Source organism: Corvus cornix, chromosome 2 (assembly GCF_000738735.6).
Source record: "Corvus cornix cornix isolate S_Up_H32 chromosome 2, ASM73873v5, whole genome shotgun sequence".
Classification (NCBI taxonomy): Eukaryota; Metazoa; Chordata; class Aves; order Passeriformes; family Corvidae; genus Corvus; species Corvus cornix.
Window position 1 is genome coordinate 124,546,038 of NC_046333.1, and position 24,364 is coordinate 124,570,401.

The following is a 24,364-nucleotide window of genomic DNA, read 5'->3' on the forward strand; positions in this document are numbered from 1 at the left end:
GCCGCGGCGGGGTCGGCGAGCACCTCGGGGCGGGCGGAGCGGCAGTGGCGGGGCCGGGCCGTGCCGGCGGGGGTTACATAGAGCCCCCGGCTACACGCCCAGTGCCATGTGTGCGGCCGGACGAGGAATGATGGATCTTGGCACTACTCGTGAAAGAGCCGCTCATCCGCGGGGAGGATATCCTTAAAAAAAAAAAAAAAAAAAAAAAAATCACTCCGTGATGTGCAGTCGCTTTTTCGGAGGAGAGCGGCTTGCTTTGAAAGCTGATGGGCTGCCCTTGGATGGGTTTGTGGGAGGAGGGACTGCCAAGAGGGCTCTGTCTCTGGTCAAGGGTTACCCCAGGCTGTTGGCATGGGCTCAGAAGCGCAAGGTGAATGGTTTCAGCAGAGTTCGTCGTCTACACCCCTCCTCCACCCCACCCTTCCCCCTCAAAGTTCATCTTGTGGAATCTGAGAGGATTAAGAAAGGATGGTGAATGGCTCAGGAAGGTGCTTTAGCGTGGAAGACACGCTAAAACCCAAACTGTAAGAGGCAAACGTGTAGCAAGATGTGTTTTTCTAGGTAAATTCAGAATGCAAAAATTGTCATGTGCAGTTGAAAAGGCTTGGAATAAAACAGGATATGAAATCTCTTAGTAGCGTCCCCTTCACATCTCCTGCCCAGAATACTTTCTGAGTTTTGAGTTCTATATCACTTTTCCTGCTCTACATGAGCACAGAGAGCTGATTCCACAACCCCTCTTTCTTCTCACAAGAGTGCTTTTCTAAGGAAAGAAAGATATTGAGGTGTGACTATTAGGGAGCAAATATGTGGAATGCTCAGGATAATTTCCTCCCATTCTCTTGAACTGAAGTTGTGCTGCTTCTGTCCCGTGTAAGGAGGTTCTTAGTCCTCTTCAATGTCTGTGAATTACACTCTGCTTTAGATTGGCTATACATTTCCCATATCTTTTTCTTTGGAAAAGAATTTAGTCAATTCTTCTTCAAAAGTATTCTGCCAAGATTCCAGAGGGAGGTGGTTTTCCAACCCTTTACTTTGAGCTGCTTGACTTTACAAATGACTGCCCATCACTATGATGGCAAAGAATAGGGATCAATATCAACACAGTTCCACACAAGGAGCGCCTGTCCTTGCTTGTTCCTTTAATGAATGCCAGGCTGGATGTGATGGATTGTTCAGTTCTTGAATTTGAACAAGGAATTTGCCTCATTAATGACTAAATTATCTAGTTCTTATTGTGTCTTAAGTTGGGGTTTTTTTGCTTGTTTTCATTTATTTTTTTTTCTTTTCTGTCTTATGTCAAATACTGCCTGAAAACATCTCTGTGCATTCCAATTTGCTGGCATGTGCAACTCAGAGAATGCTACAGGGCTCTTCTTTTGGGGGGAGATTAGTGCCTGGTGTAATGCAAGCAAATTTGTGATGGTTTCTAGGGTCTGGTACTTACAGACTTGCACTTTCAATAGTTAAATATTTTGAAAAAGCTGCCCCATGAAGCTCCAGTCACACAAAATCATATCACCAAGATCAACTTTACTTCTAGGCAAGTAGTTCTTCCAATCTCTTATGATAGTACATGTGCGTTCAGAAAATGAGATAGTTTATGCAGATTGTCAGGGTGCAAAATATAAAGGAAAAGCTTCTTTAGCTGCTTTGTTTGTGTTAGTTTTCTGGCTGAAACATCAGGAAGACTGATAATTGCTTCATTTTAATTTTTTCTTTAAATAATGTAATTGATGGAAGAAGTCAGCATAGTGGCTTAACACTAACGGAAACATGACTGAGAGGTGATGCTGGAGTCTTTAACAGAAGTTTTGCTATTTTCTTCAGTAGTGGAAGGATTTTAACTTCTTTCATTTTTTCTTTTTTTCTTTTTTTTTTTTCTTTTTTCTTTTTTTTCTTTTTTTTTTTTTTCTTTTTTCTTTTTTTTCTTTTTTTTCTTTTTTCTTTTTTTCTTTTTTCTTTTTTTTCTTTTTTTTCTTTTTTTCGGTTTTTCTTTTTTTTTTTTTTTAAGATGAAATGCCTGTTAAATGTATGGGAAACTTTCTTTTCAGTCAAAGTGAAATAGATGGTGTGATCTGTACTTTGCCCCATATCATGTGTTTAGATCCCAGTCAATCCCTCCTTTGTGACCTAACCCTGGACCGTGGCATAAACTTGTGATAAAGATGTTGTTTGATGTATTTGTATGTAGAGCATGCTTAAATATTCAAACTTTTTCTGTAACTTTTATGTGCTTTGAAAAACATTTTGAATCGCTATATGCATTTTATTTTCAAAGTTTTAATTTAGCAATGTTGTGGGGCTTTTTTCTGAAAAGATTGCCTGCAGAAAGATCAAATTCAAATGTTCAGAGAATACTGTATTTTTTAAAGGAAAAACAAACACCAACCAGTTGAAAAATTAAAAGAAGGAATTTAAGACCAATTATGAGAATATCATCTTAACAACCCATTTTAATCAAGGAATCATGGAAGGAGTCCTGCACATATAAAAGTTTATCCCAGCTGAGACTTACCTTGTTTAAATGACTGGTATCAGTTTTCCTGTTTCTTGAAACACGGTTGGTGCTGAGCTGTAGTGGAGGCCTCCCCTCTGGAGTGGAATTCAACTGCAGCTTGACAGGGGCTGTGGGTAAAACCTTTGGGGGGAGAATAAAACTGAAATGTTTCTGTAGAATGCCCGAGACACTAGGTGTCCCACTTCACTTTCATACCTTGGCAGTTTATAGAGCCGACTATTTTAATAGGAGATATATTAGCTTTATTATGTAGATAATTTGACTAAGTAAGATTCCAAATAAGCAATCTCTGGAAAGATGTAGTCCAATGCAGGGCATTGCTGCAAATGTGTGCAGTTTTCTCTTTCACACTATTTATGAAAATAGCTTTTTAAACCATAAAGGAGGGTACTGCAAATTGCATATCTAACAACTGAAAGGCACCAGTAATTTTAGCTGTTCATATATGAACGTATTTCATGTTCAGTAGTTTTCCTGAGGACAGTTTCTCTAAACAAGTTTAAATTTAGAGATCCAGTTGTCTCCTGACATGGTCAAATTTATTCTTAGAAAAGCAGGCATTACATATTAACCTCCACCAGAATACTAATACTGCTATGTGAGAGCTACATGATTGCAAAGCACATAATTTCTTGTTAAGATTCAGTTCTCCAAAGACTAAGTACTTCTGGGACTGTTGCTGTCTTTATCCAGCTGTTGCTTGTCAGCTTGAAAAGCTCTTTTGATCATGACTTTAGATTTGACTTTAGGCTGCTTGCGAACTTACAGTACCATTAGTGAATTATTGTATAATTGAATAACATTAGTTAAAAAGTTACACATTTTTTCTGTCATTTTGGAATGAAATGTATGTGCTCCAGTTGTCACAAACTGGTGGAACTCAGGAAAGTCTGACCACTGTTATTATGTTCTTATTTTTAAGAATAAATATCTCTGACAATTCTTTCTCAACTAACTAGGGGGGATGGGAAGAAGAAGAGGCATATTCCCCCCTACTCCTTCCTCCAAATTAATCCGAACCCACAAGAGGATCCCTACTTAACTGGGATTCAGGGTTCTGTTTATTGTGCACCCAAAACTCTCATTGGTACTCAGGTCTGGGAAGTTCTAATCTGCTGTATTTAGGCAAGATCAAGGGACCTAATTTTATCATTGCACTAGAACACCCTTTTTTTTTTTGTAATTATTGTTGCTACTTTTTGTGTACAAATCATTTGTCCTGTCACTGAGGTGAGCACTGAAAAAAACTACATAAGCTGACTGATAAACTGTTTTTAATGCAGAATTATATCTTACGTTAATTCAGATGTAATGCATGAATCTCTTTTCCTTTGGTGAGAATTAAAGAAAAAAAGAACAAAAATATTTCTGGAAAACTATTAAGATAAGTTTTGTGGAAGTGTGGGAAGCTCACACAAATGTTTTGTTATCAAGCTGTGAAACAGAAGTGGTAATTACTTTCTCTTCCTGTCGTGCTGTGCAGGAAGATGCCAATAAAGATTTTAGCAAGAGCAGTATGCCAAACGTGGGTATTTTGAGAAACCACCACTGGGAAGGGGAAGTTCCCCAGGAGCAGCACTACCAGTATGGAGAAGATGGTGGCAATGAGGCTCCTCATCCCTGGCTGCCGGGCCACTGCCCCAGAGCCCGCTGCATGAATCCGGCTTTGCCCCGGCTTCCATCAGGCACGAGAATTGTTCCTGGTCTGTGTTTGCTGGGGCCTGGGTGTGCCCGAAACCCAGCTGGGACTGTGCCCCTGGGTCACATCATCTGCTTGTGTCAGCTTGGGAGCGATGAGAGGCTTCAGCAGGACAGTTCTCCTCACTGCATGGAGGTTTTGAGATGGTTCTTGTTTGTTTTCGTGCTTCAGACATGGCTGAATGTGGGAGAAATGAATATTTCAACCAGGACAAATTATGAAAATCTTGTTCCTGCTTTAGTGAGGCACAGAAGAAAGAAGGATTTGGGTGTTGGTTTCTCTCAATGCATATTCTTTTACTTTTCCTACTTTAACAAGTGCGTTTTTAGGGAGATGGGGAGGTCTGGTAACAGCAATAATCATTGCAGACATTAATCCATATTGAAATTATGAAAATTTCATTGCGTTTCAGGGTTGTGGAATTTCATTTGGGTTTGGTGTTGTTCTTTCAAGAGTTTCTTTTCCAAAATTATAGTAAAATATTTGGTATTATTTGAGTGAACCTCTGTGTCTTAGTGGTCTTTCTTTTTACAATGTTACTTATACAAGTACAAAAAAGCATTTTTTGCACTTTATAGTTTTCTCATCTCCTCTCCTTCATTGCCCATTATTTGTTTTGAGAAAATGTGGTTACTGAGTTGATTTCAGGCAAACTGTCACTGAAATAGTACTCAATTTCTTCCATTTTCCTTTCTTTTCCTTTTTTTTCCTTTTAATATGCTTTTGTTTTATTTTTTTTTTAAGAGAACTGGAAGTCTTCCTCCTGGTTTTAAAGGCAGCCAGAAAATCACCCTGAAAAGTGACAGCAACTTAATTGGAGCCCTTGTGCCAGGGAGTAAAATTAAATCTCTACAATTTTTTTAGAACCAGAGGACTACCTGAGGAATGAGTTTCGGGTCTTAAATCTTGGAAATATAATAATGCAGGATGCTAAAGGTTATTTTATCCTTGCTTTGTATTAATAAATGTCTGTTATAGTTCTGATGAAGGGTTTAGATTTGTTCCTAAATTAATTAAAAGACATTTTTTTCTCCATCTGAAAGAGGTGTGGGGGATTTTGTTAGATTTTTCTCCAGTTTTCCTTGTAAAATCCCTTTTCTGATTAAATGTTTGTTTTAGAAAAAGATATTCTGTGTCCTTCATACATAACATAAAGCTGACTCCTTTCTCACAGTGTGAAAACTTACTTAAATGTGATGAATTCTGTGAACTTCAGGGTTTTTTTATTTTGCTAATCATTCCTTTCCAGCCTTGCTATGGTTTTACTTGATCACCTTTGACTTGATTTGTTTAGTCCAGAAACATGTTTAAATCCACCCACTTAAAAAACCTTATGAGATGTACTCTTTACTATCAAGAAGCTGCATTTATTGCATGTTGGTAAATTATCCTGAAGAGGAAGCCTGTTCTTAAAACTGATTTAATTTTAAAAAAATCAAGACAAATGGTTTAAAATAGAGAACTCTTATTGTAAATGCAGATTTTGTGGGCCTAATCCTGCAAGCCTATGCCTGCTTAGCCCCAGTTTAACATACCTATCTTGCATGCTTATTTGTAAGCAAAAGATTAATTTGCAGATTTGAAACGTGAATGAAAATAGAGCATTTCCCCTTTGAAGATTTGAGTTATTTCTGACATTTATTTTGCTGCTGTCTGGAGTTGCCCTAAAGTAATTCCAAACACATCTATATCTTTGAAGATTACAAATTATGTTGTAATAGTAGTGTAAACCATTATAAATGCACCTTTCTTCCTTATTTGCAGTGAGTGTGTGGTCTGTGCATGGTTAGAGTGGGAGGGGGTGGTTAAGAAAGAAGAAAAATTACAATTAAAATATGATGCAGTTTGCCCAATAAGCATCACTTGGAAATCAAAAGTCGTGCACGCTGAGACTTGAATTTCTTTTTTTAACAATGTACACTTATATATTACATGAAGATCTAGCCACAGTATTTTGCAAGAGCAGTTAGTTGCTTTATTGTATCCATTTTAAAGGGCTGAATTTGAAACAGTGAGTGGATATGTGTGTGCTTGTTCTGTGGTGTTTGAGCCTTTTATTGCCTTTGGTTTATTTTCTCTCCCTCAGCAGAGATAACACCAGCTCTAAAAAAATGACCTGAAATTATTCTAACCTACAGAAAATAGATAAAATTATGATGTGAGCTATAAAATGAAAGGGAAGAAATGAGTGCCAGTAGTAACTCTTTTGTTATTGTTTTAAATCACGTTCAAAAATTGTCCCCAAAATATTCAAGTGACACTTTTCAGAATGATGATGAAGAGCCAAAGCTAAACACGACTGTTGAGACTCTCCTTGCCTTGCATCCACAATTACTGCTGTCTAATTAATCACTCTTTAGTAGGCTGTTGTGATTTCAGAAACATATTCTAGAACGTCCCACCTTGCATCAAAGGTTTGGGTCTCTTTCAAGGTATTAAAAAGGCAAGTAATTATGAAGAAACAACAGCAATAGGAGATGCAGCTAATAAAGGCTTGTACAGTACTAGTAAAGGTTTCCTGACTCAGGAGTTTTAACTCCTTCCTCTCTAGAGGTATTAAAGAAATATACTACACATCTCTTACTTTTTATCCCTGGTTTATTTGTTGGAATTCTGGGCCATACAGTTTTGGAAGTGAAAATAACTGGCCAGTAATTTGCAAGTCATTTCACAGGCAGAGTTCCGTTTTGCCACGTGTTTTATTTGATGTGTTTTTATATGGGCACTAAGAAGCTGTGGCATTTTCTCTGTGTGTCACATCCAGCATTATCTGTTATCTTTCCTGACCCAGATGATACAATTTAGTGCCTTTTGTCTGTGTATGGCTAAGACTAGGGCAAGGCTGTGAGCAAGGCAGCTGAAGATGTGTTCAGGTAAGACTGTGTGACCAGGACATTTAAGGAGGTGAACAGGGGTTTCGGCAGGGGGACATGGGTCTCTTTGGGAATGCTAGTCCACTAGTGGCAAATCAGGAGGGCTTTGTAAGGGGTAGAACTGCCCCATCTTCCACAGAGGCAGAGCCTTGCAGATATTATGGCATCATATACACTGTCTTCAGTTGCTTCTGAAGAATACCTTAGAAAGAGATCCCTGTAGCACAGTGTTGGCATATTTGTGTTATGATCCCTCAAGGGACTTCTGGTACGGCAAATGCACCCTTACTTGGGGTATTCCTGGGAAAAATACCAGTCTCAAATCCATGCGACATTCTTCTTGCACTTATCCTGCCCCAATTCAGTATTCCTTGTGCCCCACTCTGTTTATAAGGGTCTTTTTGAATGCAAATATTACCCACTGGTGGTCATAACACAGCTTGTGAACCCAGACAAAAGGCTTCTGCAGTGCCAATTGGTGAATATGCTAGCACCTTTGCTTCCATGGGTTTGGACTGAGGCGTTAAGGAGATGTAAGGACAGCTTCCTCTAGCTGCAGATCCTGGGGCACAAGCTGAAATTGCCATCCCCTCCATTTCCCTGGCATGTAAATTTCTCCTCACTGGGAATCAGAGCTCACTGTTACTGTTTAGCAAGCAGAAGAATGGGAACTTCCTTGGTTTGTGTGCTTTTAGGAAAAGAGTTCCTATGTGAGTCTAGGAGACAGATGCAAAGAAAGTACTAAATTTTCTGACCCTTGTAAAAGAACAAAACAAATCTCTACTGTTGTATAAATCAAGACACCTTGGCCTGTTAGCATTTGGAGATAGTAAATAGAGAATGGACCCAGAAGAACTTGCCCTCAGGGTCTCAGTATGGAGGCAGCAAGGCCAGGTCAGCAGGGCATTGACCAACCTCCTCTAGCGGAAGGTGTCCCTGCCCACAGCAGGGGGGTTGGAACAATATGATCTTTAAGGTCTCTTCCAACCCAAACTATTGTATGAACTCCCTTGGTCCCACAGCAGCCAGTGACCATGAACCCCCCGCTCCTGCCACCTCACCATAGCTGAGTAAAATAGCAGAAACAAACCGGTGCTATCTGCATGGGTTACAAAATTGTTCAAAAGCCAAGTTTGTCTCACAATAAGTGTTTTAGTTGATACAGTGGAGCATATGCAGCTGTGAAGACTATATTATACAAGAGTTTGCACTGGAAGATCAGAAGTATGTTCCCTTGATTGCATAAAGAATAATGTGAGGATACAATGGTGCATGGGCACCCCTGTCATTACTCCCAGTTAGGCTCCATCTCCCAAGACTGGCCATTCTTGGGCTGGGTTCTCAGTGCATTTTGCATGTTGGTATTAGTGTGTATATAGCTTACCAAGAGTTGCTTAGTGTATGGCAAGTGCTAGGAATTACCAGCTTTTCCATTTTTCTCCTTGAAAGATTATGTCTCTTCTGTCCTTCCTGTTCACACTGTTTGGAGTTGATGTGTGGCACAAGGCTGTAACAAGTCAAGTCACAAGTGTCCTCTGTTCATCTAGAAGCCACCTGAGGAAGGATTCTGGAATAACTTTTAACCAGGTGATGGAAGCTTAAACTGCTGGAAAAGTGCTTCTCTCTGACTCTATCAAAAGATCTGTTTAGCCATTGCACCACAAAGAAACCCTCCATTGTCAGTAACTTCTGACTTGGCAAATTACCTAAGAGCCTGTTGAGAAAACCTACATCCTACAGTGACCTTTCAAGCTTGTCTGCAACCCAAAAGGAGATCTACCCAGGCAGTCCAGAAATTGCTGTGGTCAGAACAAGACAGGGTAGCCCCTTTAGGGAGGGGGAACAGGATGACATCCTTTTGCTCCTTGCCTGGGGAGGTGTTTCCAACACAAGCTTCAGAAAGTGATCAAGACATTTTTCACCAGGCACATCAATAGAAAATTCAATGGGATGCCAGCTTCCCTCCCTTGGATGTCTGGATTCAGTAGGATACCTGCCTCCCAGGTCCTTCTGGTGCCAATTAAATATATTCTTTGCCCTTTTCTAGAAGTATTTCAAAAAGCTTTCAGGTCCAGAAATTTAAAACTTGCTCAGGATTGTCAAGGTTGGAGTTACCACTGCTAAGCCCTGGAGCACAGCTTGGATGAGTGGCTTAGGTAGAACCAGGAGGAGTATCTAAAAGCAGGCCAGTGCCAGACCAGATGGTAAGAAACTCATTGATTGTTCCTGTCCAAACAGGGGCACCAAATAAATGGGAAGAGGAGGAGGGGGGAAAGTGAGTATTCTGGAAATGGGTCTCATCTTTCAGCCAGGCAGCTTTCTGCGTGATGCTCTGGATGTGAGACAGGCTGTGGTTGTGCTGCATGTGAAACTCTGCCATGTGCTACGTGGCAATCGAACAGAGCCAGCAGCTAAACAAAACCAGGAGTCAGGTGAGGGCTGTTCCTGAAACAGGGCGGGCTGGAAGTGGTTTGGCAGCATGCATGAGGGTGCAGTTGCTGCTGCACAAGTTTATGTGCCTCACAGTGATTTCTGGAACAAGGCTGTAAGCTAAACAGTGTGGAGAAGCTTAAGGTGCAATCAGCAATGCAGGATACTTTAGCCCCAAGAGAATGAAGTTGCTGATATGTTGCCTTGCTTACTAGGGGAGATCTGCCTGTTGGTGCTCTCAACAGTGCTCATGCTTTTTAAAATTAAATTATCCATTTCTTGCAATTTGAAAACACTTTTGGAAGTGAGGACTAGGATTGACATACAGGTTTTGGTTTTCAATATCTCTGTAAGAAGTGCTGAAGAATTAGAAGATTAAAAAAAATTGTGCAATACAAGTGTGGTAAAAGAGAATAAAGCATGTTTCTCTAAGTAAGATGTCTTTAGCTTCTATTATTATCAGGATATCTCAAGTGTCATCCTTTACTAGTATCTTCACCAAAAAAGGTTGAAGGTCTTTTTTTCCAAGGCTACTTTGAGGGGAGAAAATCGACTAGAATAGAGTTTTTAAGCTGGAACACCCCCTCCCCCCAGATAATTTTTGACATTAGTTATATGTAAAATTGTTGATCCAAGAGCTTCTTGGCTGCTGCTTTTTTCTTATTTAAGCTGAATAAAGACATGTCTGTTCCCAGCCTGACAATACTATTGATAGATTATTTCAGGAAAATTTAAGTAAAAACAGGCTGGTTGACTTCTGAAAGGAGGAGAAGCGCTGAAGAAAAATACTTGCTAGGATGGAACTTGTTCACTCTAGCTGCCCACAAATGGGAGAAAATTGGCATAGTTCACACAAAACATTTCTAATATTCCAGTTAAAACTTGATACAATCTGCCAGCTGTAGCAAATATTTGTTCTGGCTTTTGCAGGTATCTGTCAGTGTTGGCTGGGTCTGTCTGTATGTGCGTTAAAGGGTGCCCTTCCCTTGCTGTTTCCCTTGCTACAGTGGGGTGGGAAAAAAGGACCTGCTTTGGAGCAGCGTGAAAATAAGCGGCAAATGCTTATGGAAAGTGTTTCATTGCTCAACAGTGTTAGGGCCAAAATCAAAGGTGTTGCATATAGTGGAAACATTTTCATGCTGTTTCTTATGTAATTTATTATTTGTTTTGAACTTTATCAACAAGCAATTTAATTCGCTATCCTGCTTTTCAATAACCAATGAAGATTTTGTTTGCTTTCCCCTTTCTGTGTCATCTGTGAGACAATCAGGTTTTTTGCCCTTGAATACAGATTACCCATGAATACAGATTTGCCCATGAATACAGATTGATTTCAGAGGTACATGCTTCTGAATAAGATATGCAGAAAAGTAGTATCTGTAGAAGGGCCAAGGCTGAAAGATGGTTTATTTGATTTATAGAGTGATAAACTGGTAAGTGTATTGCTAACTGAATCCAGTGGCATTCGCCACAGTGATTATTATGCAGTTAACTGCTTCACCCAAGTGCCACTGTCACTCAGTGCTGTCATTAAAAATTAACATGGTGCCTGCACACTCAGAACTACCACTGCTAAGTGTCCTCCTGGTTGTTTCATTGACATGGAAAAAGAAGCAGGCAGATAAAATTATCTTTTATCTAATAGGTCATTTGCCTCTTGCTCTGAAGAAAATGACCCATTAGGTAGAAGTAATGCTCTACATTTTCACCAGTAGAAGGTAATTATGGGATATAAAGGCTGGTTAGAAACCAGAAGAATTCTTTCTGTTACACATTTATTATTTCTGGTGGAATTTCAAGTCAAACAGGTCAGTAAGCCAAAAATGAATTCAATAAATTCAAAATTTGAATTCTGCCACTTAGGTGTTGAGTAAAACTGATGGTCCACCTGATATTTTTAAATTAAAGTGAATAATTATACACCTCAAGATGCCATGTTATTTCAAATGCATTTGTAGAACAAAAACTGTTTGAGCTCAGAATAAAAAAGATTTATTGAACAAAAATGCCTTTTTTTGTCTTACCTGAAATCACATTGGAGAACCCTGAGTAGGTCTTTAACAAAGAAAGTTGCCTAAATTCAGCAACTTGCAAAAAATGAGAATATATATTTAGTCTCATCTCCAAAACCACAAAGGCCCAATGGTCATTCTGAGTTCCTGTCTTCTGCCTCCTAATTTAGGTGACTGGAACACAGTTCAGAGGTTGGGAGAGATGTGCTCTGCAATCCTTGTTTAGTGTGACAGATTTTGGCCAACATATGCAGCTGAAACTTGGCAGTCTAGGTAGCCTGCAGCGTTAAATTCTGCATAGACATGTTTACCTTTTTGTTAGCTACAAAACATGTTTGAGGGATTACATCAAATACTGTGCTCTGATAACTGGAGCTGTAGCCTTGCCAATTTGGAAACTTAAATGGCTGATGGTTTACACATCAAATTTGTACTGCAGTACAAAACTGCAGTGGGTATGAAACTTTCCCTGTAGCTCATCTCTGGCTTAGGCCATGTCCTTAACAGATGCCAATTTAACAAGGTCAGATTTGCTGTGTACTCCTAGGGGTTTTAATAAGTATTCCTATAGCTGCTGGTTTATTTGAGATTATAACATTCTGACTTCCTGTTGTATGTGTTTATCTGAAACTGTATGTGCTTCAAAAACAGATTAGGTGACTTTTCGTAGTAGTTTAACTTCTACTAATTCCTTCCAAATGCACCAAACTTTCCTAATGTCCCATATTTGTAAGATGTCTCTTTCTGGATCCATACTCTTCACTCTTGGAAAGATGAAATTAGAAAAAATAAAAAAAGAATAACGAGTGCAGAAGTGGATTGGTTTCTCAAATACCTTGTCTTCCTAATTAATCTAAAATTCTGGGCTGCAAATCTATTCAGGTTACTATTCTGAGAAGTGGTGGCATAGTGATTTGATATGTGAGGGTGTAAAGTGCTGACACTGAAGGATGTAAATTCTTCTTTTATAAACTTTGGTGATTCACTTATTAAATAATTTACTTCCTTGTAGCACCAAGTCACACTATAATGCAGTAGTTGTTGGACGCAGACCTGTCAAGCTTCTTTCATAGTTAGACCATAACCAGTAGTTACTGTTTAAATATTGCAAAAGCAGTGTCTTTGAAAAAGCACACATTTTACTTTCTCATTTGATAGAATCCTGTTTATTATATTATACATATAATATTGCATTACATTAATGTATTTAAGAATACATGTGTAATGTATTCTTAAATTATTGTACAGTTGATTTGTAACCAATCACCAGTGTGCAAAACACCCTGTCATAGTACTGGTAACATTTTGTATGTGGTTGCAAACTATAAAACATTTATAATCTCAACTTTTTTCCATTAGATCTTCTTCCTTTTTAGTGAAAGGATTATACAGGAATTGGACAACCCTCATTATCAACCGTTTCTTGTGCAAAAAATATATGAGATTTTTGTGGTCATGAGAAAAAAATTTCAAAGGCTCAATAGAATACATAAGATTGTTAAAGCCAAGATTTCCAAACCTTAGAAATGGAATCAACTTAAGTAAATTTTGGAAATGTTTAATTGTTGTCAGTACTTTACTGAAGAGAATTTATTTAGAGCCAGTTAATCCTTGGTTCATAAGCAAATATATTTTTTAAGGAGTCCTTCCCTACACACTACATCATCACTGCATCCACCTCCTCTTAGCCTAATGCTGTCTTTTAAGCACTCCTACCAAAGGATTTGTACCTTATTATCTCAAAATGCTGGTTTCATTGGTTTATATGAACAGCAAGCTGGCTATCATGAAGATACACAGTTCCTCCAAGTTTTGTGAAATTGGTAGCTGGGTGAAAGAAATTCAATGCCTTGAAAGAAGGAGTGGCTTTAATATAAACTTGTGCTTTGTTGTAAATCAGATAATCAACATGAGAGAGGGAATTATGAAACCTTGCAGTTTGCAGCCAACCTGAGAAGCAAAGCTAGAGAAAACCAAGTATGGCTCAGTCCCTGTTTTGTTTTTTTTCAGTTCGTGGTGCTGTACTACCACCACTCTGTGCAGGAGCAGGGCTTTAGGGGAATGTCTGAAGTGTCCTAACACAGCTCTGTCATTCTTTGTGATGGTTTTTCCTAATGGAGCAGTACCAAAAATTGCTTGCCCTTTTCTAAACAGCAAAGGTGAAAAGTAGATGACACTAAGTGTGCTCATATTTTTGTCCTCAGATTTGTGTTGCCCTGAAAAACTGTATTACATTTGTGATCATGTGTGAGTTTGTACGAGTCATCATGTCTGCATTTTGAAGAGCTTAAAGGAAGCACAGATGTTGGAATGGTGTTTTCTGGTGACCTTTCACCGCTTTTCTGTCTCTATTCTGTGGGTTTGGAAAATGTAGCAGGAAAATATTTTTGTAAACATGGATGCTCTAAATATTTGTTTATTGAAGGATTTTGGAATTTCTGATCTGCAAACACTTGTTGGTGGCCTTAAGACAGCTGGTTGCTCATGTTGAGCAGGCACTGCTCCAGACACTTCATGCTTAGATGATGGTGTCTCATCCAGTTCTGCAGGGTAGACAGGAATCTTGTGTGACTGCAAATGGAATTAGTGAGTTTTGTATATTCACTGTGATACAACCACATCATAAAAGCACTTGAGAACTTCCATTCTAATATTAAATAAGGGTAATGCTCCCTGTAATGAAATTATAGCCACCCAGGTCTTCTCTCTCAATTTAAAAAAAAGCAACTAAACAAACCTGAACTAACCATTAGTTTTACAGGGTTTTATTTGCTCCTTTGCATATCCGCTCTACTCTCAGGATTTTTGGGGTTTTTTTCGTGTGTGTTTGTTAGACTTCATCTTCTTCAGTGGTATGTCATGGCATTGTGGTGGTACATGAGATATATTTTAAATAGATTTTTCCCTAGCCTAATTATTGAGGATTTTATTACATAAGTAAAACTTCATTTGTCTTTACTGTCATGATTTTGGGTATAGCCATGTCTGAATGATGTGGACTTTTTAGCCAACTTTTCAGGCTTGAAAATTGGTGACAGTACATCCCCAGGGTTCCTGTAGGCTAGCCCTTCATTTCTGAACTGTTGACTGCAGAAAGAACAAAGAACCGGGAAAAGCAAAATTACTCCAGGGGGCCTACTCCTGAGAGGAGGTCAAACACTGCTGTTACAAGAAACTAGGAGAAGTGTTTTGCACCAGTTTCGCAAAATTGGGGTCCAGGTAGGGATGCTTGCTCTGGGGGAAGACAGATCTATGTCCTTCTGACCCTGAGCTCTAATCCTTCAAGTTCTTCTCCAACAGGGAAGGCTATGCCTGACAAGCTTCCTTTAAATAAAGGGTTAAAAATTAGAGAATTGCACTGAGAAGAGTTGTAAATGAAAATGGATTTCAGTATGTCAGTGCAATCTCATGTACCACAGCCCTTTACAGATTTTAGCTCATTAAATGAAAACCAAAAGCAGATTCTTTCAATCTTGGATACACATCAAGATCAGCGTCCCTCAGTCTGAATTCTTGGGAGAAAGATGACAAGCTGTCAGCACTAGGTAAAAATTATGTTATTTTTCAAAAGATACAAAAGTGAAGGGTGTGACTAAGTAGCTGAGACTTCCAAGAAAGAGAGAGTCAAGAAATGAATCAGCAAACATGAAGGAAGAATATCTAAAATGACAAAGACCAGACATCTGTTATGAGATATGGATTGTTTTCTTGTCTTCCATTTCCACCAATACTCTCCTTTCTCAGGCTACACTGTGTTCTGCTTTTGGGAATGTAGTGATTAGAAGTGTCTGGCTATTCAAAGACTTTGATTCAGAAATGAGGAGAGAAAACAAAAATATGCCATCCATGAAATAAATTATGATGCTTATTGTTGTAAACATAATACTGTAATATATTAATCTTTTTCACTCTTTGTTTCCAGTCCTTTTTTTTTTTTTTTTAATAGGTTATCTGATACACCTTTTCTAAGAGAGTAACAGAATTTTTACTGGTTACTTGAACATACTCCTGTTCATTTTTTACTTTATGTGAAGTGCAAACTTTTGAACTTTATATCAGTGGTCTTAATTTCAACAAGGGGTTGAAAACATGTCTATTTGCCTCTGATTCTGAGCTACATGGAAATAATCTTTGTAGGGAGATGTGTCTGTAATTTATACTATTGAGAGCTACTCAATAGTAGTCCTTCTCAAATAATAGAATTTAGAGCAGCAATTAAGAGGAAGGATGTTGCATCAGCCAACATTTTATGCAAACCCAAATTAAAATTGTTTGAAATTATTTGAAGATTAGAGCTGCTTGCGCTCTCTGAAGACTTGAAAGACAGGAAAAGTGCTGAGAAAAAAGATGTGGAACTCATTTTAAGTAGGGAAGAGAAGAAGGGAAAGAGGAAAAGTAGGAATAGGTGGGCGGTTGTAGACCAGTCAGCTATCTCCAATTTCCAGATAAATTCTGGAATAAAATTTCTAAATACATGTAAGTACTTGAAAGATCAAAATGAGATGAATTATAATCAACAAGTTGTGTTGAGCCACTATTACTTCTTTCTTTGTTAGGATAACATGTCATTTGAACAGAGAGGAAGCAGTAAATTTAATCTGCCTTGGTGTTATTAGGGCTTTTGATACTGTTATTTATGACAGACTTGTAAGAGATACATGGCCAAGGCAATGTATAACTAGCTGGGTGCATGACCTAGAATTCAGATTTCAAACAAACTTGACACTGAGAGCACTATCAAAGACGTAGAAAATAATTTTGCAAGGATGTATTCTGTGTGCCATGCTAACCCATATATTAGCTATGTGATGGAGAGTGTGCCATGGAACTGTGAGGGGTATAATGCATGCTGGAGGATAAATACTGTAAATAACCTTGATGAGCTGAGGTGATTCTGGGAGCAAGAGTAGGAAAATAAGCATTTCAATAAGAAGATGCACCTGGTAGGTATGAGCCAACACAAAGCAAAATACAGACTTGTGAGTGGGACTCTAAAGCAGACAATGAGTAAACATTGCCCTTACAATATGAATAATAAACATTCCCATTACAATACGTGTGGACAGCATGTTTTCTTCTGTTCTTTATGACCTTTGCCTGTTGGATCTGCTTGTGTACTTTGAACAGCCACATTCTGTCCTTCATGCTTCAAAATGATTTTTGCCCCTCATTCATTTGCTATTGTTTACTTTCTTCTTGAGTTCAGATTATTGAGGACCCACAACTGCTCTCAATTTTTAAGTTTCCTCTTTTTTTTTTTTTTTTTTTTTAGATGATTCAATTGCTTAAATATTTTTGGAGGTGTACTTCCTTTCTGCCAGTGAAATATAATCAGTTCCTTGAAACTGGTATCTTCTCTCTTGGTGTTCCTTGTTCCTCTTCCTCTTTTTTTTCCCCTAGAAATGCTAAACTAGCATATAATGTTCTGCTACTTGACCTACCTATGTATGCACAGCTGATTCTCCTGGCAGCACTGCTGACCATTGGAAGTCTTCTTCTCTCCCTGCTTTCTTCACCTTCTCTGCCAAACTCTCTCCTCCCTGAAATCATTAGCAGAATTTGCTTTTCTTTCTCAACACTAGGACACAGATTTTTGGACAACTACATGGGTAACTCCTCTGATGGGATTCTGGGTCTCATCACCTTCACCAGGTCACTTCCAACATAACACTTCCCACTGCCAAAGTATATACCACTCTGCCAAGTGGTATGCTCTCCTGGTACAAGATAACAGGATGTTTCTTCTCCCCACATTCAGCCTACATCAATTACCCAATCCATTCTCAGCTATGCTAACTGGTCTGGGCAACCACACCTAGTATTTCAGACTTTTAGGGGCTTCCATTCAGAATCCTACATTTCTTTCACTGGTACAGATGTCTGAAGTGTTTTGTAGAAGGGCTGTTCATTTCCATTCCCTTTCCAGCTTGCATTTTAAGGAATTTTAAGGACTTATTTTAAGGAATAATCATGCCAGATCACTCTCATTTCTAGGCAGAGAGAACAGGCAGATCATCAGTAAAGGCATTTCCCATGAATAGAGGAAACATTAGTGCTAAGGTGCTGTTGAAATATAGATCTGAAGGAAGACAACTGGAGCATACACAGGAAAAATAAAAGTTGACAAGAACTGATGCAGACACTCGATATCAAGGGGGCAGAGATCCTTTGGTGCAAAAGGAAGCAAACTGAACTGGCTGATTATTGTCTACCAAAGAGGGAGAACAGGGTTTACTCAAGGGTAAATCTAGAGACTGAGCACTATGGGAAAGAGCTGGATAAACTAATGGGTAATTGATGCTAGATAAACCAATGGGTGATTGATGTGTGTAATTAGTTTGCAAATAACTTCAGGCAAGATCCTGGAAGATGGCTTCTAACCAAGGGGAAAAAAACCCCTATCTTTGTGTTTTAACCTTTAACCTGTGTTGTGGCAGAGATAAATAGAGATTAAAAAAAAAAAAAAAAAAGGTGTGGTAACAATACAAAAATACTGTTGCTAGCAGGCTATTGGAGACAAAATAAAATGACCCAATAGTACCTTTCAGTCCTATAGAAAATATTTTCAAAGCATGTTTCTCACACTTTTTTTTTATATATAAACACTTTTATATCTCCTACATAATTAAAAGCAAAAACAGATTTAGCACAACTGCACTAATGTATTTGCTGATTCTTTGAAGGTGGAAGTTAAAAAGAGTAGTTTTCTGGGGAGAGAAAAGAGAGTTTCTTTGATTTTAATGATTATTTAAAGAATTAACTGGTAACTCCTGGTTATGTTTTTACTTTGTCCCCAAGAACTGATCACTCATCTTAAAATCAATGGTTTCCCTGTGAAAAGCAATTATGATATAATTTGATTCCTTACATACAAATAAAATATTTTCTTGCCCTGTAATGGTGGTAAGAAGCCTAAAGTTTTGATTTTATCAGAGTTTTGAAGGTTTTAGCAACACACATGCATTGTTTTTGACATTCCTGTAAGCCTCTTGTTATGCGTGGAACAATTTCCAGTATGTAATTTATGTTTATGTTCAAGGGTGAAATAAGGAGGCACACTTGGGTTTTCATTTTGTTTTGGCTTTTTTTTATCCTGTCATATCATATTTTAAAAATATTTTTGCCAAAAAAAGTATAATTCTGTGCAAGTCATCTTTGCTGAGAGCTTTGACTGGCTAAGAACCAGCAATACTGGCAGAATCGGTGTTTGCCACTTAATTCTTCCAGTTCATCTGAGTAAGAGGGTAAGTTCCTGGTAGATGTGAATTTGCTGATTGTGAGCTGCCTCAAAATACTGAAAGAAAACATTGCAAAGACCAGTCACAACCATAATGAAATGAGTTCTTATTGAAATGAATGAGTTCTTATTGACGGAGTCATTTGTACTTTCACAGATTTGTGTTATTGCAAACTAGATTCTTTGCTAGGGGTACTTGTTTTTCTGAAAATTAAAAATGAAAATAAAACACATAAAAAATGTAAGAGGAAAAAGTATAACCACCATAACAGCCTTAATTTATGAGGAGCAGGAATTTTCCAAAGATGGTTGTTGTCTCTGACAGCTTTCACTAGTGCAGAAGTTTCAAATCAAAATTATTACATTCTCTCAAGGAGCACTACTTAGCATTATTATTATTATTATTTATTTGATTTCTGGCATGAGTGCTTACACGGTAAGAAGGATTAGGCTAACCAAACAGTTCAGCCTGGGATAACTGAGTAGCCTGCTGTAGATTGGATTGGGATTATATAAACATTTTCAAGACTAGAATACATGTGAGGGGTGTAGGAGGTATCCATTCTTTTTCCAGGAGCACCCATATTACTCATTTTGGCTGCAATTTCCTAGGAAGCAGCTGTTGCATTTGTTCCCTTTGCTGTCATGGAGGGAAACACAACACTTTACTGTGCTGGAAGCATTTCCCTGGTTCAGTGGAGGCCTGCAGAGGCTGGGAAAAATGTAAGTAACCCTCTTCTGGGGCATGCTTCTTTGTAAAGTCATACACCTCTCTTATTGACAGTCTTGTGAATTTTTTTTTTTTCACTTATCAGTTGCAATATCTATTACCACTTACAGACAGAAATAAAACATGTCATATAAAAGCTACTTGCTTTAGTTTATTAATGAACAGTAAGACTAATGGATGGCATTTTAAGTGCTGCAGAACAATCCTGCAATGCCATCACTTTCCTTGTTGCATCTATAAGGCTATACAACTTGCTTTTTTAAAAACAGTTTTTGTACAAAAAATTGACTTCTTCTGTTGTGGTCTGTACTTTGAGTGCAATGATGAACATGGCACATAGTAGAATTCTGATCTTAAAAAATATTGCTTATTTTGATATGCCATAAGAATTAATACCTCATATAAAAATCGCATAGAAAACTTCATGTAGAAGTGAAACAGCAAGGTATTATCTCACCAGTCAAACACAATATGGGATCCTCTTAGATTTAAGTCTAAATTATGCTTTTTCTCTCCCCCGGTTCTTGTTTCACTTTGCATTTTCTTCTGCTTAATGAAGGAAACAAAGGACTTCGGATCACGAAGAACCATCAAATAAACATGAGCATTGAGTAAGATGATGTCATCTTCATATTTTATGGATCCATGGAGAGCTGAATTGAAACACACAGGAAGAAAAGGAAAATATGCATCACTTATGTATATGACATTAGCTATTCTCACCACATTGCAGTGTCACTTTTTATTTCACTCATATGAAAGACATGCTGTAAAAAAAATTGAATCATCTCAGAAAACAACCACAAGAATGAACTAGAAATATTATCTTCAGTATTAGTCCTGTTTATCCTAGAGGTAGAACTTTGTGTGATACTGTGTGCTGAGGGAAAACTCTGGCAAGAGCATCTTCAGTCTTCAGGTCTGGTGCATGCAGGAGCTAGAGGTGGAAGGTGAATATCAGGTAGGCAGTCAGGGAAGTGCTGAGGAAGGAAAGGAGCCTTCTGGAGCTTTGCTGAAGTCTGGTGAAGAATTGGGGCATTATGCTGGTGAGTGTGGTAGTTTAGTGTAGGAAGACAGTGCAGATAAAGGAACTATATTTTTTTTTTAGCAATCAGAGTGTGAAGTCCTTTTCATCTGTTTAATGAAAAGGCTTATCTTACTATTCTATGAACTTTAGGGCCAGGAATAGGTAAACGTGTAACCAGTGCATGGGAAAACCTTGCCTGTGACTCATGCTCCACCAGAGGGAGCCAGAACTGTCTTTAAAACGTCAGCAGTAAACCCTGTGAAATAATCATGCAGTTTATAAGCTCGACCCGAGGCGCTGCCATCGCCTTCTGGCCAAGGCAGTGTTTTGCCCAAGGCTGGTACCCATCGAGCTGCTGCTGCACAGGCTGTGCCCCGCTCGCATCAGGGCAGCCCAGGCTTGCACGGCAGTGAGGGACATGCTCTGATCCACCCCGGCTGCCATCCTCAACTCCTCCTCCTCTTCTTCTTCACTCTCGGTGTGTACCGTGCTGAGGAATTACCAGCAGTGCAAAGAAATTCTGCCGTGGCTGTGCAAAGACACGAGTGTGTCTCATTGCTGTTAGCCCTGTTGGGATAATCGGCAAAGAATACAGTCCCTTATATGCTTTTGGAGTTTATTATTCTGCTTAGCTGAGGCAGTAAATGAGGGGGGCAAACTGAGGGGTGAAACTGGAATTAAAATATTCAGCACCTGACCGTGCAATAGAAGGCAAGAATACTTTTTGGATCACTGAGTTGCATATGCAAAGATGTGCTTCCTACTGACTTAAAGACTAAAAAAACAACAGAGTCTCTAATTGTAATCCTTCTTCTAGGAATACATGTGCTACATGGAAAAAACACAGACTTACAAAGCCAGATAGTGGGTGATAATGGACTTTGGAACAATTCGGAGTTTTGAAATTGACTGCAATAAAAGTAAACTGATCTGAAGTAAGAGTCAGTGATACTGAAAAATACTACTGCTACAAAAACTCCTTTGGTAAGTAAGTGTCCCTTAAGGAGGTCAGCTGGAGCTGCTGGTTGAACACATGAAGCTTAAACTGAATCCCATGCTGGAAATGTGGAGCTAACTGAGCAAGGCTGTACACTGAGAGGCATCCTGTGAAGATGCCTTTTCAGGGAGGTTTCTGGGTCAACAAGTGTCCAAAATCTGAGGCAGAGGTCTGCAAGCAGGAAAGCCTTTAGGTACATAAAGAGAATGAAACATTTTAGAAAACTTTTAAATGAACAAAGTATAAAAATGCCATTGTTTTAAAGTCAACAATATCAAGCAAAAATAGTGTCATTTTTACAGGGAAAACTATTGTTTATTGTATCACTGGATTTTACAATGCAACAAACACTGTTCTTCAGGCATAAAGTAGAAGAATTTCAGGATTTGACAAGTAGTGTGTATGAAAGAGAGGCAAACCCCCTCAATTACAGAATCACAGAATGGGTCAGGTTGGAAGAGACCACAGCAGGTCATCTGGCCCAACCTCCCTGGTCAAGCAGGGTCATCTCAGAGCACATGGCACAGGATTGTGTCCAGATGGTTTTTGAGTATCTCCAGTGAGGGAGAGTCCACAGCCTCTCTGGGTAAGGCGTTCCAGTGCTCAGTCATGGCTCAGTAAAGAAGCTCTTCCTCACATTCAGGTGGAACTTCCTGTGCATCAGCTTCTGCCCGTTGCCTCCTGTCCTATTGCTCAGCACCACTGAGAAGAGCCAGGCTCCATCCTCTTGGCACCCTCCCTTCAGATACTGACAGACATTGATGAGGTCCCCTGACACAGCTGCCTTGCCTCTGGGATCCACTGTGTGTGTCCAGTTAGTCTTGTTGGCCTGAGCCTGGTCTGATGGACCCAATTGCCAGAGCTGAGGGGCATTAATAGCTGGTTAAAAAGAGTGAATGAAATTTTTTTTCTTAAGGCAGGGGATATGTTCTGGATTGTAAAGTATGGTTTCCATTTATTTGTGGAGGAGTGTGAACGTGTGTGGATGTACAAGCACTTGCTGCATCACACCCCAGGGTGGAATTGTTAGCATGTCCTCCTCATACTTGTGCTGTAGTGAGGGTTGTGGGAGAAGGGTGAAGCCCTAGGCAGTATCTTGTTGGTTTAACTCCTGAAAACATCATTTGTCATATGTAAAACTGACCTAATCATAACCAGAAACTAACTTTGGTGACTTCGGTTTTGCCAAGGCCTTTCTTGTTTGAAGGCTTCTTATAATATACATTACTGCTGATCTGTCCACCACTTTACCCTTTGGTTTGCTAGAAGCAGCCAAATACTGAAACATGGTACCCATGAGGATTATGCGAACAAAAGGAATATTTACATATAGAGAATAATATTGACATTTGCATGTGCCTAGCAGTGCCACCTCAAATTACACTGAGCAAGATTATATTCAGGCTTCTTTGTTACACTGGCATGCTCTATGAATTATGACTGATTCTTAAAAATACAAAATGCATCACTAGTAAGCTCAGACACCAACTAATGTGTGGCTAAAATTTATAGTCAACTTATGGTTGACAGCTAATGCAAACAACTGGAAGACTGTATAGAACCAAAATGCATTTAAAATACCTTGTGCCCAGCAATTGGAAGTGCACTCATATTTTTCTTCAGCCAGCTTGTTTCATTGAAAACATCTCTTAAGAGTCATTTATCCTCTTTATATGACAAAACAGTTGCATGGGAAGAAATATCTTTGAGAAGCATCTTAGCAAGTGCCTTAATTGTTAAGTAAAAATAACTTTTTTCTGACAAGGGAAGAAATACTTGCAAAACACCAATATGGGGTTTTTTTTAAGATTGTTGTTATATAAATATTACAAAATCATAAAGCAAACATTTTCAGTGAAAAGTATCTTTCATTTTTTCTCCTTTCTTTTTTTTTAGTTGATTAAAAAAGGGCAAAAAACCCCTTAGGAAGTCAAGGGTTAGCAAATATACTGGTACACTTACAGACTTCTTTTTTTTTTTTAAAGTGACAAAGGCAAAGCAGAGGCTGTGCTGACCTTTATGAAAGAACAGGTCCATGGGGAAAGAAGGTTTCTTTCTGACAGACAGGAAGCTATCCAATTCAACCATTAAAGGTAGTGAAGGAAGATGTTTAAGTCATCTGTTATCCCAGTGAGTCAAATGCAACCTCAGGCTGTTGTTTCTCTAAGGCTAAAAGTGTGCTTACATAGATCATGTCGTTTACAAAAACTATAAAATACTCTAATACACTCAGTTTAATCAAATAAGCTACCTCTCTGTTAGTGTTTCAAGGTAATCTTTTAGTTTAAAATATTTATTGTTTTGCTTTCAGTATTTATTTTTCTCACTGTGCACATAATCCCAAATTTCACATTCTGATTATTACACTAAATAATTCTCCATGTCTTCTCTATATTACAAGGCTCTCTGTTAATCATTTGCTTATGTAAAATGCATAAGTTCCCAATGCATATCTGGATATCAAAAATAGTTACAGATAATCAATATTTACTAAAGCAAAGAGTGAAAATTAGAAGTCTCTAATAGGTATAGATGTAATCACAGTACAGACAATTGGACTAAAGCTCATTATGTAAACACAAATTATGGTTGACCTGTGAAATTAAGGAACCTCAGATTCAGCATGGTACATATTTATTTAGAGAAAAAGAAAATACATATCATGTAAAAAAGACATCCTGACTTCAGTGATCAGAGAGGACATCCAGAGTAGTAGGTACCTGTTAGCAGCTTGTCTCTGTTGGTTTTCCTTAAAATAGATTGAATGGCTACACATTTTCTCTTTTGTTTCTTAAAACTTCTCTTATAAAGGCGGCCAAAACCATGGTTGAAAAATGT

At 38.6% G+C, this 24,364-nt stretch overlaps 1 long non-coding RNA gene across 2 annotated transcripts in view; it reads left to right on the top strand.

The window, feature by feature from the left end:
- LOC109145401 overlaps positions 1-24,364 on the top strand; it is a 96,644-nt gene that overhangs the window by 804 nt on the left and 71,476 nt on the right. The window contains exon 2 of one of the 2 annotated variants that reach the window (XR_005601368.1): positions 21,347-21,513. The exons of the other annotated variant lie outside the window; for it this stretch is intronic. This is a non-coding gene — a long non-coding RNA (uncharacterized LOC109145401). The remainder of the gene's footprint in view (positions 1-21,346; positions 21,514-24,364) is intronic. 2 annotated transcript variants of the gene reach the window in all.